Source organism: Ochotona princeps, chromosome 3 (genome assembly GCF_030435755.1).
Source record: "Ochotona princeps isolate mOchPri1 chromosome 3, mOchPri1.hap1, whole genome shotgun sequence".
In the NCBI taxonomy this organism is placed as follows: Eukaryota; Metazoa; Chordata; class Mammalia; order Lagomorpha; family Ochotonidae; genus Ochotona; species Ochotona princeps.
This window is the reverse complement of record NC_080834.1, coordinates 48,757,372-48,775,334: the sequence shown is the minus strand read 5'-3', so window position 1 is coordinate 48,775,334 and position 17,963 is coordinate 48,757,372. Positions and strand designations below refer to the sequence as shown.

The following is a 17,963-nucleotide window of genomic DNA, read 5'->3' as shown; positions in this document are numbered from 1 at the left end:
TAAGGTAGTATTCAAAAGTGAAAAAGTTTATAGAATTCATCCAGGTCCTCCTGTTTAATTACCAGGCTGTTTGTCTTCACTTGCTTTCCCTGTGAAATCTTCTAGATAGTTCACAATTCTATGTCTCACAAAAACTTGCAAAGAATATTTTTTAAGAAGTGACCTTTAATGACCCAACTGAGAACCCCCAACTCATCCAAAACGCCAGGTTCTCCTTGAGAACAGTCTCAACAGGAAGTGTGACGTCTGCACTTGTAACTACAAACACCTCAATCCTTACTTCAGCATTCTACCACATTATTTCTCATTATCAGTGCAATAGATTTATTTATAAATGTTTAGTTTTATTAGAATGTAAATTTCTTAAGAGCTAAAATCTGTAATTTTGACTTGTCTTTTTCAATGAAAATTATTGTTTTTTTATTTTCCTTGTACATTCTGTTTATTGCAGTACAAATATGCATTTCAGCAGTTATGTGTGTGCACATTTGGCAAATAACAGAAAACCTACTTTTTAATGCAATAAACATAATTAAAAATTACATTTCCCTGGGTTTTGGTGATTTTAAAATACAGCACATTTTACTACCATGGAGATTTTTATTCCAGAAAGGTATTGAACATGACAGTCTGACAATCCGTCCTTGGGTCGCTGTCAGTGCTGCTGTCATATCAGCTAACAAGACCTCTGCCGGGCCTCAACACGTTGTTAAAGAACACTTCTAGAACCATCCTAATGGCCATGTTCCAACTGTCACTTGGAAAAAATTTGATCACTGGAGGTCAATTTGTACAGCAGGACTTCTGGCAGAAAATCAGTCATTTCATTCGCTCCAGTAAAGCCTTTCTGAGTGAAAGGCCGTATCAAATTCCATGGCTATGAAGTTAGAGTTGGAACCATTCTATTCTCAAACCATGCAAGGAAACTACAGTGTTTGAAACAGCATTAGACATGGACTGATAATGACTTAGACCATCTTACACTTGTTAGGAAGTGAAGATGCTTGCAGTGCTCTAAAGACTGTAGTCTTTTGCACTTTTGTGAAAAGAATCTCTGTACCACTAACTAAATCAAATGCCTTAACAGAATTATTAAAAGAATCCAAAAGAAAAGGAATAATGATGACCTTATCCTACCCTAAAGTTCAAAGTGTACAATTAGTTAGAACAATTGAATGCTATAGAAGAAAAAAAATGTATAAAGATTAGAAGGAAAAAGTATACTTGTTTTAATATATATACAAACACACACACATGCATACACACACAATAACTTATAATTTATTGCTAAAACTACGCCAATTCTTATTTGGCAAAATACAATTTTAATTTTAATTGTAAGAGTCATTTTCAAAATAAGAAATCCTTTTATGGAGGTTACATGCTGTCAAAAGAATAAATAAATTTATAAATAAATATATAACAACGATGATATTATGAAGACAAAGGCTTTGTTAATACTTAATGCAAGCAACAATAGCATTTTTAAATTTATCTTTAATTTTGAACTCTTTATTTTTTGTGTTGATGTAATAGAGATATAATTTTGACTTGACGATGTTGCTATTAGATGTGACTCGATTTGAAGTTTGAAGAAGAGTGAAGATCAAGCTCACAACTAAAAAATGGAATGGTTTAATGCTTATTATTCCTAACATGAAAATATAAAGTGTTGTGGAAAAATAAAAAAAGTATGAGTGTTATGTTGCGAAAACAAAATTAGGATTATGCAACTGTAATAATACTAGTATGTTTGACAGGACATATGCTTACCTCAATGGCCTGCAGATAATACTATACTTTTGAATTGCAGCAGTTATATTAAGTGTAATTCTCTCTTTTTCATTGAAAAAAGCATGTTAATTTTGTAACAAAGGTATATAGTGGAGATATTTTTAAATGGTTGATTTGTATGTACTTTTGGTAGGATTGTTATGGTGTAATTCTACACCTATGTTTCAAAAGCTATGAGTATTTCTTTTGCTTCTAGGATATAAACATCTGACATCTTGCTCTGTTAAAGGCACCAAAGCCTTTAAAAATGAAATTTCGGGGGCCCGGCAGCATGGCCTAGTGGCTAAAGTCCTCACCTTGAACGTGCCCGGGATCCCATATGGGTGCCAGTTCTAATCCCGGCAGCTCCACTTCCCATCCAGCTCCCTGCTTGTGGCCTGGGAAAGCAGTTGAGGATGGCCCAATGCATTGGGACCCTGCACCCGTGTGGGAGACCTGGAGGAGGTTCCTGGATCCTGGCTTCGGATCGGCACAGCACTGCCGTTGCAGTCACTTGGGGAGTGAAACATCGGACGGAAGATCTTTCTCTCTCTCTCTCCTCCTCTCTATATATCTGCTTTCCAATAAAAATAAAATAAATCTTTTTTAAAAATGAAATTGTGGCTGCAAGAGGGCTTCAAAATATTCAAGGAAAACTTGAACTTAAAAATAAATATGTTTTGGTGTAAATATTTTTGAAATCCATACATCTTGGGCCAGGTGTAGTAGTCTAGCAGCTAAAGTCCTCGCCTTGAACATACTGGGATCCCAAATGGGCACTGGTTGTAATCCTGCCAGTCCCACTTCCTATCTAGCTCACTGCCTGTGGCCTGGAAAAGCAGTTGAGGATGGCCCAAAGCCTTGGAACCCTGCACCCATGTGGGAGACTTAGAGGAAGTTCCTGGCTCTCCTGGCTTTGCCTCAGCGCAGCACCGGCCGTTGCAATCACTTCGGGAGTGAATCATCGGACAGAAGATCTTCCTGTTTGTCTCTCCTCCTCTGTGTATATCTGATTTGGTAATAAGAATAAATAAATCTTTAAAAAAAGAAATCTATACATCTTTTCTTAGTGTGAGTTACCCATGATCTTGATGGAGATTAAATAGCATGAATTCCAAATTGCTTGCACCTTAATAAACTTTTTAATTCTGTTTATCATGAATTTTTGAAGTACTCTCATATTTACATATTATTTAAAATTCTTTTGATTCTTCAAATTCATTTTCCTTAGAGTAGGAATATTTTAAATATGTTTTGAAAGTATCTTATTAAATAAAAAATAAAAAAGAAAATAGAGGACAGGTAGAGACTTTCTAATTAGTTTATGTCAAATTGGATTTTTCTTTCTCCTCAAACACTTGTAAAATATTTTCGTGTATGTTGTGGCAATATGTCTTTAAAGAGGCAGGTATTAGTATCATGTACATACTGTGAAACATATGTTTATGTACCACATTGTTGATTTGGGGGATAATGAAAAGCTTCAACTCTTTCATTTAGTTTGAAAATATAAACTACGTGAGTTTTGTGTTTTGAATTGAATCCTTTCTGAAGATGGGATAATGAAATCTGAAAAATCTAACAGTCTTCAGTGCTTCCAGTAGCAAGAATTTCAGATAAAAGATCATCAACCTATGCATCTATAAAGAACAGTCTAAATTATGATCATATGCACTATAGAAAATAAAACATACTTTATACTTTATTAATTATTGGTGAAACACTGGAACATGTTTCTTTGTGATTTATTTAGTGGGTTTGTAGCTGCTGAAATGTTGGTCCAAAACTGTAATGTCAGCATTTTTGCTTAATGATACGAGCAGAGTTGACAAATTGGAATAATAAAATTCAGCAAGTAAATATTTTTAATAATTATTTTCCTTCTGCTAGATACCAGCTTTTCTAGCTGCATGTAACTCACAGCTAGTTTAAATCTCACAAGTTTAAAACAATTTTTAATCTCATGTGTTTTGAAATACCTGAAAAGGCTTGGAATCCTGCCACACTGAATCCTTTGACATTCTGCAAAGGAAGCACGAATTAATCATTGAGTTTATCCAGCAAGAGAAGATGCGTCTTACTGATTCCATGAGCTCCCAAACAGCGAGCATACACACACACACACACACACACACACACACACACGCTGTTTCTAAGGCTATAATTCGTGAAAACATTCCTACAACAGCATATTGCTGCTTGCTCTGTTCTTGGTCTCAGAATTCTAAGAGTTGATAGAACACGGTTGAAATCTACCCTTGTACGTTGTTGATTTCATGTTTACACTGTCAGAAAACATAATGATTTGTATTTGATAATAGCAAAAGCAAGTGTGCCAGGGATTACTGTGTACTTTTTGAAAGGGTGTTCAATAAATGTTTTGGTTGTTATAAATTAATATTTTATTAAAAATCCTAAATTATTTTTAAATATTTATTTTTATTGCAAAGTCAGATATACACAGAGAGGAGGAGAGACAGAGGAAAATATCTTCCATCCAATGATTCACTCCCCAGGTGATTGCAACAGCCAGTGCTGGGCGGAGCTGAAGCCAGGAGCCCAGATCCTCTTCCAGGTCTCCCACATGGGTGCAGGGTCCCAAAGCTCCAGGCCACAAACAGGGAGTTGGATGGGAAGCAGGGCTGCCAGGATTAGAACCGGCACTCATATGGAATCCTGGTGCATACAACGCAAGGACTTTAGCTGCTAGACCACAGCACTGGGCACCCTAAATCCTAAATTATTATATGCATTTGAAAACATGAAGTCTCACTGGGGAGTGAATTCCAGTGAGAGCTAATTCCAGTATTGCTCAGATCAATTTAAAATGGAGATACATCTGTTAAACAGCAAATGATGACTTTTCATTGTTTCCTGACTGCCCTGAATGAAAGGTTTTGTATGAACAGCTAATTATCCCATACAGCAGTGGGGTTGGGGATTGATTTTGGCAGCTTTTCTCTTTGTGTGTGTGTTTTTTTATTTGGTTCAATCTCTCCCACACCCTGCCCACTTTGCTTCACTGATTTGTAAGGAGCTTAAGACAATAGTCCTTGTCATTCAATATCTTGGTAGCACTCTCCATGCGGGAAGGGAATTTTGAGTGAAGTACATACAACATATGTTGATGATATAGATCATTTCTTCAGGCAGGGGTATGAAGTTTCATTGAAAAGATGGAATTTGCGAAGAGCAGAATATGTTCACCTACTCTTGCTAACTCTTTGGGAGGAGCAGTTAGCAGTGCTTTGGATGAGGTCAGGAGATGGACATTTCTTCTCAAATGAGCTAATTACTCAACTTTGCTTTGCTTGTCCATGAATTAGGACAGTTACACTAGTTGGCTGTTAAGTTACTTTCTGTCCTAAGACTTATTCTGTTTCAGTAAAGAGCAAAATGATTTTTTGTAGTAATTTTCTGTGCCAGTTGACATTTAATTTAAATCCCTAGAATGGGGTCTCTCCAAGATGAAATCATAAGATAGTATCCATAAAATGAACTTCAATCTATTATCTGTACTTCTAATGATTTAAAAATATTTTATTAGATCAGAAATTGGTTATTTTGTTATATTTATTTTTTTACCATTCATTTATTTGCAAAGCAGATTAACAAAGAGGAATATACAGTCATGGAGGGAGGGAGAGGAGGATAAGAGAGAGAGAGCGAGAAAGTGAGACAGCAATAGAGAGAGAGAGAATCTTTCATTTGCTCATTCATTTGTCAAATGGTTGCAGTGATCAGAGCTGAATTGATCCAATGCCAGGAACCAAGAGCTTCTCCCACGTGGGTGCTGGGGTGCATACCACTGGGCCGTCCTTCACTGCTTTGTCAGGTGCAGTAGCAGGGAACTGGATGAGAAGTGGAGCGGCCAGGTCTCAGAGCAGTACCCATGTGAAATGCCAGTGCCACAAGTTACCTACTGTTTCACAATGTTGGGCCCCAGAATTTGAAATTTAATTTGATTTACTTGTTGTTTACTTCATTTTGGCAAATTTACATTTTTCTTCTTTCCTTTGGATCTTTATTGTAGGTAGTAAATTATTCACTTGTGTAATTTTTATGAATAATGCCCAATCCATATAAAATTCTTTTGCCCTTTGTTTCTGATGTTCATTTGCCTTTTGTCCCTAGCGGTGTTCCCAGCCTCATGTATCTAGAAGGAAAGAGCAGATAATGCATTATTTCATTATAAGGTTATACCACAAAATCCACTAACAGTGTTGATAATGATGTGAAAGTACTGCTATTTTATTACCCTTCATGCCATATATTTTCTATTTATTTTGCAGGACATCCCTAGCGACTAATCAGAGAATTTTTTACTCAGCTAAACAGGTAGGAAAAATATTTTTGACAATTATGTTTATTATAGCTATGTTTCGAGAATTTGCCACTTGTCTTAGTGACTGTAGGTAGACTTGAAGGACGCTTTTTCTAAATAAGTGAAAACTATATATTTAACTGGTTCAACTGGTAATTATCCAAAACACAGTGTTTGTAAGTTTAAATTTTTCCTCTGTACTATTAGAGATTTTAATTTTGAATTTGCCGTTTGAACTTAAGGTGTACACAATTTATTGTAACTTAACTGTGCTATACACAGTTTCTATGTATTAGGAAAGTATTTTAAGGTATTGTATATAAACATCTAATATATAACTCCAATGTATTTTGCTAGAAACTGAGAGATATCATCTATCAAGTTCTAGTATTGTTGATACCCTAAACATATAATTTTAAAGAAAAATGAAAGTAACCATACATATAATTAGTTGTCAATTAATAATATACATGTTAATTTGGAGAAATTTACTTAAGCCTTCATTTAATGCAATGTAGAAAATGTGGCCCTGGTCTTGATTAGTGAGTATGTGAAGATAAATTTAGAATTTCTAGTATGTGCTTCTTTGATAATAACTTAATTATAGCTTTTACAAACCAAATTATTTAATTGTGGCAAATCATGAAAATATTTTTGGATGTAGGTCAATCCACACACCCACATCGTCTTTATTAGCTCAGGACAAATTCCTCAGTGTTTGAACAGAGCAGAACAGGATAGACTAGAGATAGAAGGCAAAACATCAAAGGCAGAAACACCACGAAAATCCAATTCTGGGATAGTTGTCAGAGAGCTGTGGTAGGCAAGGGCTGATGATCACATGGTCTTCTACCTCGGTTGAGGATCTCTTTGGCTTTCCTTATGTTGTAGAGAATAGTTCCTTCACTTTGTGGTTGATTTATCATGTGCCTCTGGGATGTTAAGTTTTCCAATTTATAAAGTGCTGTAGTAACATCATTCTTGTGAACTGAGTAAATGTGAGGCTGTGGAAAGGATAAATTATTTTTTTATAATCTAGTTGAATGATGAAACAGTAGGCCTTAGATCATGAATAGGCAATAATTCTTTCTGTAGCTCTTGGTCACGCCAAATAAAATATATTTCAGTTGTATGACCTACAGAAAAAAAAACATGCTTTATTTTTCTAGCTATTGAATCATAGGTTTAATCCTTATGCCTCTTTATTTTGAAACATTGGATGATTTACGGATCAGTGGCCAAGTTTTTATGATTCTGTTTATTCTTTTTGTATTACTTGCTGTACTTTCAGACAAGCCTTTATCTTCAGTGAAGAATGAGAAATCAGAGTCTGTGAATTTGTTGCAATTATCATTAAATTATAACAAATTTGCAAAAAGTTTGGAAAAATGCTTACTGTAAAAAAAATCTTTATGAATTTCAAAATTCTTTCAAAAATAAATATATTTAACTCCATTTTCCCATTAGAACATTTTAAATACCTTGGTACTATGCCAGTTGTTAAAAACCATTGTTTATTGGTTTAAATTTAATAAAATTAGAATTGCACCTAGTTAGAGAAAAATTGTTTTAGTCTGATTTCTACTAGAATTTTCTTTTTAAAAAACCTGATATATTTGCATTTATATTATGGTCTTTTTCATTTTCTAAAAATTAGTACTAAAATTGATAATTATTCACCTTATTAGAGTGGATATATTTTATTCTCTTAACATACATTTCTTTACTGTTTGGAGATTGGAATCTCAAAAATATAAAATAACAAATATAAGTACTATTTTCGTCAATGGTAACTACTCTGAAGTCTTAGTGTTCATTCTTCCAAATTTGTTATTAATATATGCAGGCATCACTATACTACCAATATATGTATGTAAATACAAACCTTTTATATTCTATGTAGAAGTCCATGTTTTTTTTCTTTTTCATTTTGCTCACAAAAATCCTAAGTCAATACATGTTGTCTATTTCATCCTTTTTAATAACAGTAAATTTGGCAGTATTTGTAAGTGTATCATTATTTATTTCATATGCCTACCAAAATATTTTTTAAACAAGAACTTAAAATAGAAGTAGCATTGCCTTAAATACATTTTTTTGGCAAACATACAAACCAAAAAAAAGTCACCATTTGCACAATGAATGAAGAAATTAATAGCGACAAAATGTGCTACACTGAGAAGTATAGGAAAAAAAGGGTTAGATGACTATTAACCAATGTTATATTAAAGAATATGTTAAAACATTTCAGTATCTGTGCTGTGGGTATAAAAAACTGAAAATCTAACAAGCTCTTCAACATTAACCCAAAGTGATAGTTCCTTCTATAAGTATACCTAGTCTCTGTCCTTCATTTTCTCCTGTCCCAGTTGTCTTAGATCTCCATGGCATTTCAAGGAAAAGTAGATCTTATCACATCATATCACATAGAAAAATTCTTTTGTTTTTGTGAATCTGTGTTTTCCTTGCTGGGCTGTTAACCTCTGGAGGATAATGACTGTATGTCATTCAGTTTTGCAACTCACAGATGCAGAATAACTATCCCTTTAATTAAATCAGAGTTAAGTATGAGAAAAAGGAGTAATCAAGTAGAACTGTTTAAATCATACAAAAATGTTTTAAGGTGACATTCTATGCCAATTATCCCTGAAATAAATCATAATCCGTTTTTAAGATGGCTGACGCAATCGAAGCACGTGATTTTTTTATATAAAGTAAAAATTGTTCTAAATTGAATCTTAATGACTGCTTGTGATATTCATGCTGAAAATTGCACCTAGAAAACAAATATTGCACAGAAAATGGTTGTAGGTTTTTTTTTTAATGTATGTATTTTGGTATTAAATTACGAGATACGTTACTTCGTATAAATCTAAAAACACACGATCAATTTCAAGCACATTATATTCATGCAAACAATTATTATTATTGTTAATACTGTAAAAAAAATTAGCTCCTCTAAAAATGTAGGTATTTAATTTAAAAAATAGCAGCAGCCTGTCAAGAAGCAATGTTCCATGTAAAATCTGCTAGAAGAGAGTATTGTCATAAGCACTTTTTTACATACATGAAGTAAATTGCCATTCATGTTATTTGAATCTCTTTTTCTCAAGTAACAAAAATAGTTGTTTCAAGTTAGCATCATTCTTGAAAAAATCGCTGTTTCTACCTTTGTGTGAATTCAATGGCACAGTACATTTAAAATAGGATAAATAGATGTACCAAGTCTACTTGTGTTATTGTATTAAGAATAATTAGATATAAAAAAATCTCTCAAAAATAAATGCCATGGTTGGTACACACATATCATGACTTTCCTAACTCATTAGTTTCCTACCTAATTGCTGTAGTTTTTATTGAGCAAGTCATGAAGTCTTAGGGAAGGATGCCGGATGTTGCTCAATCTTTTTTAAGATTCTGTCAATTTCTTACTACTTTTCTTGTAGCTTGGTGCAGATTTTTGTAACCCAGATTTGAAATTTTGTTTTAAATGTAAGCCTCGACAATGGCTGTTTTTAAAGTTCTGCTTCTCTCATTATCATTTATTTGACTAGGGTTAAAATGTAAGTGACACTAGTGCTCATGCATGTGACATGACGGAATGTAACATAACAAATTTTAAGTAATAGAAAATGGTATTGACAAGGGAACAATCTAAATCTGGTTTATGAGGCTACTTTAACTAATTGAGTTCAATTTTCTAACCAATGGGATAGCCCAGTTCCCAAAGCTCCCTAAAGGATTAGGGAATAGAATATCCACAATTTCATCGGTCAGCCAATGAATGAATCACGAACCTCTGGGATAAACAGGGACTTTCTGCTCCATATTACACTTTTTTTCATTAAAAAAATTGGGGAGAGCCATAATTATGACACATCAATCTGGAGATTTAACCAAATAATCCTGCCTCTGTGTTCCCAAAGACAAAAGAGTAGAAGGGAGAGACCAAGACTGAGCCAACTAAGCTGGCATTGCTGAAACGTTAGATAATGCAAAAGAATGTTTCGGAAAATTGTGCGTGTTTGATGCAGACACTTAAGACATCCCCTGGAGCACTTACATCCCTCTGTCCAACTCTATTCATGGTTTCCTGTCCCCTGTCCTGCTAGTGTGCACAGTGTTAAAGGAGTGATTACTCAAATGTTTGTGTTCCTGCCACCTCCAAAGAGATCCAGATAGTTTTGAGCCTCAGATTTCAGGCCAGAACAGCCTTGGTGGTAAAGGCAATTACACGTGAACAGTGGTTGGAAGGAAGATTTCTTTCTCTCAGCAGTTCAAACGGCAAAATGAAGAGAGATGTTTGACTCAGATCCACAAATAATCTAATGTTATAAATTTATAGTCTTCTTTGTACTGAAGCTATTTTAAAATGTTCTCATTAATCATAAATAGAATGGTGAGTAACTATAACTGATCAGGAGGAAGTCAGATCATCAGGCACATCATAATCATCCATGTACATCTTGCCCCAATGTCTTTGTTGATTAAGCAAAGACCTGTGCATCCCTGGAAGATCTGTTCTTGCTTTCATTCTGTTTAAAATCACGCTTCCCTTTTATAGCTATATCATTAGCTATAGTGACACATATTTCACAGCACTTAATAGTACTTATTTCCAGTTGTTCACACATCCCTCTGTCTTACTAGAACTGGGAAATCTAGAGGCCAGATGCAGTATCTTGGACACAATTTTTAAAAATAATCATCAAGGTTGAGGCACTTTTCACATATATCACAAAATTTTCTTCACAGAACCAGTTCAAAGTAAGTTTTCAATGTAATTCCCTGGAACCATCAGCTGTTTCAGAATATATTTCATATAAATAAGGACATTTTCTGCATCATAACAGTCAAATTGACAGTGTCAGGGTCTACAGAATGAATTCTGTTTCTTGGACTGATGTTATATTTCAAAATGCTAATCATAATGATGGTATCATGACCCTTCCAGAAGAGGCACCAGAAAGCTTAGTTCCTTTCTTCTTGAAATGTGAGGACACAGTCCAGAAGATCATTTTCCTCATATCAGAACAAGGGTTCTCTTTAGGGAATCTGATCTCCTGTTAAGTTGATCTTTGATTTTCCAACCTCTAAATTGTAAGAAATAAGCAACTCTTACTTAAGGCACCAAGCTTGTGATTCTGTATTATGACTATATTGACTTCATTGGGAACAACACTGGCGCATTACTACCATCTAATCTCAATCAATATTAATTGCTTGTTCAAGTATGTTCCACTCACTGTATCCTTTGAATTTAATTATTTCTTTATCAATGATATACTGTGTTCACAAGTTACATTTTGTTGGTCTTGGTGTAGAAAACTTCAGATTTTTCTTGAGTTTTGTGTTTCTAACATTTTCGAAAATGACACACTAGTTACTGTCTAGATGGATTTAAATTGGATTTGTCTGATGTAGGGACCATATTTCAGGCAAATTCAGATTGAGGAGCGAAAACAGTGTTGATCATAGAAGCGATGTTCAATAAATACAAATTGAGGAATGAATTACAGATTGATGTCACATACCATAATTCTGGTATTCCCAGTCACCTGGCTAAGGCTTTTGTCAACTATTTAAATCACGCCACACATATCTGAACTAATGGGAAACCCTTAAAAACCCAGACACTGGTGTTCCTGTGTAGGAGTATTGATGTCCATTCCTTAATCCATGTAGCAAGCATGAATGAGCCGACCAGTATATAAGTCACACTTAACTTTGTAGAGAAATGCTTCCTAAGGCAAGGTCTGTGGATTGCTCCTAGCTCACGTGTTATTTCTAGTTTTTGAAGATATAAAGAGAGAAAACTAATAGCAATGTAAAAACTTATGTTTCAGCAATTTGATAGAGTTCTATTTCTTCTGAATCTAATACATCTATAATAATCTTCTAATTAATCCATTTATTTTACTAATTGTCATTGCATTAATTTTAATAATTACTGCTCCATGTGAATTGTAAGTTAACAAATACTGCCATTTACAAGTGTATAATTATTTTCTATTTATTCATGGAAATCATTTAAAGTAGGATACATATGACAAATAATGTAATGGAAGTGAAGAATGGGTTAAGATATGCCCAGTTCATACAGTGGAGAAATGCAAAACTTAGGTAGAGTAAAATATAACAGTATATGTGTTTGTGTAAAATATATGCACTTGAAAGGATGCTCAAGATTATGCTTTTGTGTGTATACATATGCAAATAGATGCTAATGTAAGTGTGGAAATCTGTGGCCTTACATTTCTGTGTGTCTAAGAATCTATACAGTAAACCAGTAAAGCTGTGAGATATTAATTATAGCTCCAGTGTCCTTAACTTAGAAGAACTTAGATATGCTGCTTTAGTAATTATTTTCTTTTGTAACACAAATGTAATCCAGGCTTCCTCAAGTCTCAGCTAACAGTAAAGTCCATGCATTGAACACTAAGTGATCTTGACTGCTCCAACATCTGATTTCACTACAGAAGTAAACTTTGGTGCTAGTCTTGGGACGTATCAGAGTTATTATCCCTATTGCTAGAAGATCATCAAAAATCTCTTCTCACCCGGGTAGTAGCCAAAGTGGCTGTTCCCAGTTTTATATGATGGACTCAATGCATAGCTTCCCAGATGCTTACATCAAGATAAAAAGGTAAAAACTAAAGAGAGATTGGTGAAAGAATACAGTGAGCATAAGCAATGAAAGGGGAAACAAACTGAGAATGAGAAAAAATTAAGCCATTTCAAAAAGTTTGTGGAAAATGAATTTAAAGTATAAGTTTATTTGGTACAAAAAGTTTGAATTCATGCAATTTTGATATTGTGTGAGTTCTCTATGAAATTTCTGAGGAATTATATATATATATATTATTTTTTAAGTTTAATTATATAGGCAGTCTTCAATCTCAATAACAAAGCTCAGTTCAAGCCATATTTGTGAAACACCTGTCTTTGAATAGACAATGAATTTAGGGATTAAGCAATAAATCATAATGGCCTCCATATTTTGAATGTGATAAATAAGGAACATGAATTCAATGTAGCTGGTAGAGAGAATCACTAGGATATTTACAGGCAAAGAGGGAAGATGACAGATAAGCTTCCAAGATTTCTTTGAGGTAATGATTCTATCAAATGAATTGATGAATACTACACTAGATTTAAATGGATAGGGAAGACAACAGATTGAAAGTCACATTTCTGCAGGAGGTTCCTTGGCACAAAATATTAAGCTGAACCTTGAGACTTAATGCCAAATCAGAAGGCCTATGACTGAGTCTCAACTCTACTTCCAATCCAGTTTCCAGCTAAGACACTTGGGTCAAAATAGATGATGGCTCAATGAATTAGGACCTTGGCACCGTGTGAGTGTCAGGATGATGTACTTGGATTCTGGTTTCACCCTGGCACAAACCTAGCTAATGTAGGTGTATAGGGAAGTAGGAGGTGAACCAGTAGTTGAAAAAATACTTTACCTCCCCTTCTTTCCCTCCCCCCTCCCTTCGCTTTGCTTCTTTCCACTCTCCTCCCTTTCTTCTTCTCTTCTCTCCCACTTCTCTCCTCCCCAATCATACTGCATTTCAAATAAATGAATATAAAGAAAGCCAGAGTTCATTCCAGGGACTGTACATTATTGTTGACACTAAATATTAATTGTAGCTCCTAAAAGTAAATATTGTTCTAGAGGTAAATATTGTTCAAATCAAAGAATTAAAGGTAAGACCAATTATGACTTTAAGCAACTCTGAGAAGAGGGACCAAGCAGGACAGAAGCATAAAAGAGACTGGTGCTAATGGACAGTGGGAGTAATCACAATTTGAAGGGAAAGAAAACAATGAGCAATTATGTTCATGACTTCTGTTTTTACATGAAGAGAGAATTAGGTTAATATCTTTATAGGAATGCAACAAAGTGTAAAGTGGATAGAGCTAAAAGCATGTATAGCTTTATATAGTAAATTTAAGGTACTGAGGGGTAAGCATTGTGGCATGATGCAAGCAAAGCCAGCACCTGTGATGTCATCTGCCCATATGGTCATAGGTTTGTGTTCCAGATGCTACACTTCTGATCCAGCTACCTGTTAATGGTCTGGGACAAGCAGCAGAAGATGGCCCGCATGCTTGGGCCTTTTCTGGCTGTGTGGGAAACCCATATGAAGCTTCTAACTCCTGCCTTCAGTCTAGTCCACTGCCTGTTGATGCCACCATTTAGAGAGGGAAAAATCACTTAAAGATCTCTTTCATTCCCTAAGTCTATGGCACTTTCAAGTAAATAAATAAATCTTAAAAAAAAGATATTTAAAAGGAGTGCACATGAAAGCAAAAGAAATATAAGTATGTGTTTTGTTTGTAAGTATTTACAATACCATGTTTGGATACCTATCAAAAGTTCCATCTGCTGCACAGCATAGTGTAAAAGATTTCTTTATCATTAACTTAGTGCTGTCACATTAATGTGTTGCTTGAATAAATCATCTGAAACTCTTGTAATTCATTCCATATTTCAAAATTGATCATAGACAGTGAATGCTGTAGTTTGTAACTGGTTTCAGACATGTGAAAGCATAATGTATTTCTACTACCAAAGCAGAAAAAGAGAAAACGGTGCCAATGACATGCCTGAACTTGCTTTGGTTTCAATTACCTGGATTACTGTGCCTGTTTTACTTCATAATTGTCTTTTGTTACTCCCTGCCTTGGGCATGTTTCGATGTTATACTATTATTAGAAAGAAAAATTTACTTCCTTTTTTGGTGTCTCCATTAAAAAAAAACTTTAAAATACACTTTACCATTCAGAGCACTAACATTTTCTAAGCCTATATTTAGACTATATTTTCTAGACTACATTTTCTAAGACTATATTTAGACTGCAGTACATTGAGCACAGGAAAAATAACTAACTAGTATTCACTTGCTGTCATCAATTACCTCTCTCTCTGTTTTTACAATGAATATAAGTGACTCAGTTTTATCAACATGATCTTTGAGCATTTCTTTACTTAAGACATACAAAGAAACCAAAAGCATTCTGGGATTCTCTATATGTTTGCATTAGTGTTGTCAGTGTGAAGTTATGAGCCAATGGAAGTACCGGGAGTGACACTCAAAATAGATCAGAGTTAATTGAAAGAGAAGACTTATGCCTTGGTTCTGCAAACACAACTTAGCTTTTCTATACCCCTTAAAATCTAAATGTTTCAGCTAGATAAAGACCTAAGATGAAGACCTTTCAAATATTCTGCTTTCCAATAAAAAATTAAAATAATCACTTAAAAAGATACCTTTTATTGTGAAAGTCAAAGATACAAGGTTTAAGAAATAATTTTCTAAAACAAAATAAAGAATACCCAGATTTTGATATTTGTTGTATTTATGGCAATTTTGTTTTTGGAAAATCCAGTCTACATTTGGGCTGACAAATACTAAATCTAGTAGCATTCAAATATGAGCACAATAACATGATCAAAGGTGTTTCCATCATTTTTGCTTTTGACTGGAATTTTTGTTGCTGTTGTTTCAGTAACTTCCATACATTCATTTTGCTTAGAGTGAAGTTTTTCATTTTGCTCACAGTGTGAAGTTTTCAATGACCTGATTTGATCACAACATATTTTCCTACATTAGCTCATCAGAAAGAATGCCAGTGACAGAAATATAAATGGGGATAAATTAAATTAAATACCTCAGCTTAACAGCATATTGCTCAACTCCTGTTATATTTAGTGTTACCTCATATGATTTGGTATGATTGAGAAGAAAATTATTTCATTCTCCATGCTGTAAAACAAAGTAAAAAACAGCTTGGGGAAATGACCACACAAAGAAATTTAATCTAAGAAAATACTTTTTCCTTGAGAACTAAATAGGTTTAAGACAGTTACTAAAATCTTATAAAATATGCTACAGATCAAGATTCTAATTTGATGATTACTGCTTAATTATTAGTGTAGTCTCTGTGCAATCCATATCCATAAGGGAATATGAGGCTGAATATCATAAAGATGAATCAATTGTACAATGTTGAAATTTTCTAAGACTCATTATTTCCCACATTCTACAATATTTCGTTCTCATCATGAATATTATTTGAGTATATCAGCGAGCACAACTAGAAATAAAACCTAATGCACCCATTTGATAATAGCATTTACCTAATGCACAGTGTCAGAAAATTTTTCATTATAGTTGTCATTTAAAATTACATATATTGCCAAACATTCAATTCCTAAAAACACAAAGTATTTTATAAGTCATGTATATACTGATTAAAAAAACCAAAAATCTTTTTAATCACAATCAAAATTAGCTTCTTTCCATTTGAGAGAGTTTTAAGATCTATAATCATACATGAGCACATTTGAAGAGTTGGTCCTTTATTATGCCAAACCCTCACCTCTAAATTGTCCTTGCGCCCACCCCCCTTCACTCTTTCACAGGATATTTCTAATCCAGCGACCTCCTACAGTTTTGCATTTCATAGGGCCAATACACATAAGATTCTTTGGAAGTTTTTAAATTATTTAAGGAAGATATTTAATTTTTTTTTTAAAAAAAGCAAAGAAATCTCCCTCCTGGCTTCTAAACCATCAGATATAGTTCTCAACGGGACATGGGAACGGTACAGGGAAAAGGATCATGTAATTGTTCAAATTACTATTAAAGAATTATGAAGAATTCTCTTACCCAAGACTGATAGTTTCAGGTTTCTTATTAATTTTCTTGTTTGTTGACTGACTGATTCTATTTGAAAGGCAGAGGGGGGAAGAGAATGAGAAAGAGACAGAGACTGAGGCAGCAGGGTCCATCCACATACTGGCTCATTCCTCCAATTTCTTGCATTGGCTGGAATTGGGACTTTCTGAACAGCTGTGCAAATGTCCTCTGCTTTTGTGAGTTTTACATATAAAGAAAAGAAGGATTTGCTTCTGTTAAGAAAAATTCGGAAAATTTTTACAAGAGTCCTGAATCCAGTTTATGGAAACACATCTTTGAGTATTTAAAAATAAATTGCTCCTTAATTCAAATACTTGCATAGTATTCCTGCTTAAATTTTTTGAGGGGCAGCAAGTTGACGTAGTGTTTATGTCTCTATTTTGAATGCTGCATCTCACATCAGAGTGCCTAGTGATGAATTCTAGGTTCATTTCCAATTCCGACTCCTTGCTAAGTACTTCCTGGAAGTCGGCAGGTTGTGTCCTAACAAATTGGTCCCCTGCCAGCCATGTGGAAGATCTTAATTAATTCTGAATTGATTCTAGACTCTTGAACTCAACCCAACCAAGCTGCAACTGTTATGGAAATTCAGGGAGTGAAGCAGTGGATGGAAGATCTCGCTCTCTGTACCTGTCTCTTACTCGTATATCATTTTGCACGATAGATAGATAGATAGATAGATAGATAGATAGATAGATAGATAGATAGATAGATAGATAGGTAGATAGATAGATTGATAGATAGATAGATAGATAGGGATAGAGATACAGAAAGAAAACTTGCTCTTGTTGGTGTCAAAAGCATATCAGAGTATGAATGCTTTTGGCAACTTATGTTTATATAAGGAGAATTTATGCATTCATTGTGGAGATGACAAGTTTTAGGAATACCTGACAGCAAGTTGCATTAAGAAAAGTAAATATATCTTTTTAAAAATCCAACCTTTATTCTGTTTTCAATATTTCTCTATTTTTATTTGAAAGGTAGAGTTTAGAGAGAGAGAGGGAGATACACAGAGAGACGGATCTTCATCCACTGGTTCACTCTCCAATGGACTGCAATGGTTAGAGCTGTGCTGCTGTGAACCAGGATCCTGGGGCTGCTTCTTGGTCTCCCACTTGGGTGCAGGGGACCAAGTACTTGGACCAGCTTTCACT

General features: G+C 34.3%; 1 long non-coding RNA gene across 1 annotated transcript in view; it reads left to right on the top strand.

Moving 5' to 3' along the window:
- Nucleotides 1–17,963, top strand: part of LOC131479909 (uncharacterized) — a 341,735-nt gene that overhangs the window by 257,830 nt on the left and 65,942 nt on the right. The window contains exon 7 of the long non-coding RNA XR_009245161.1: nucleotides 6,066–6,111. This is a non-coding gene — a long non-coding RNA (uncharacterized LOC131479909). The remainder of the gene's footprint in view (nucleotides 1–6,065; nucleotides 6,112–17,963) is intronic.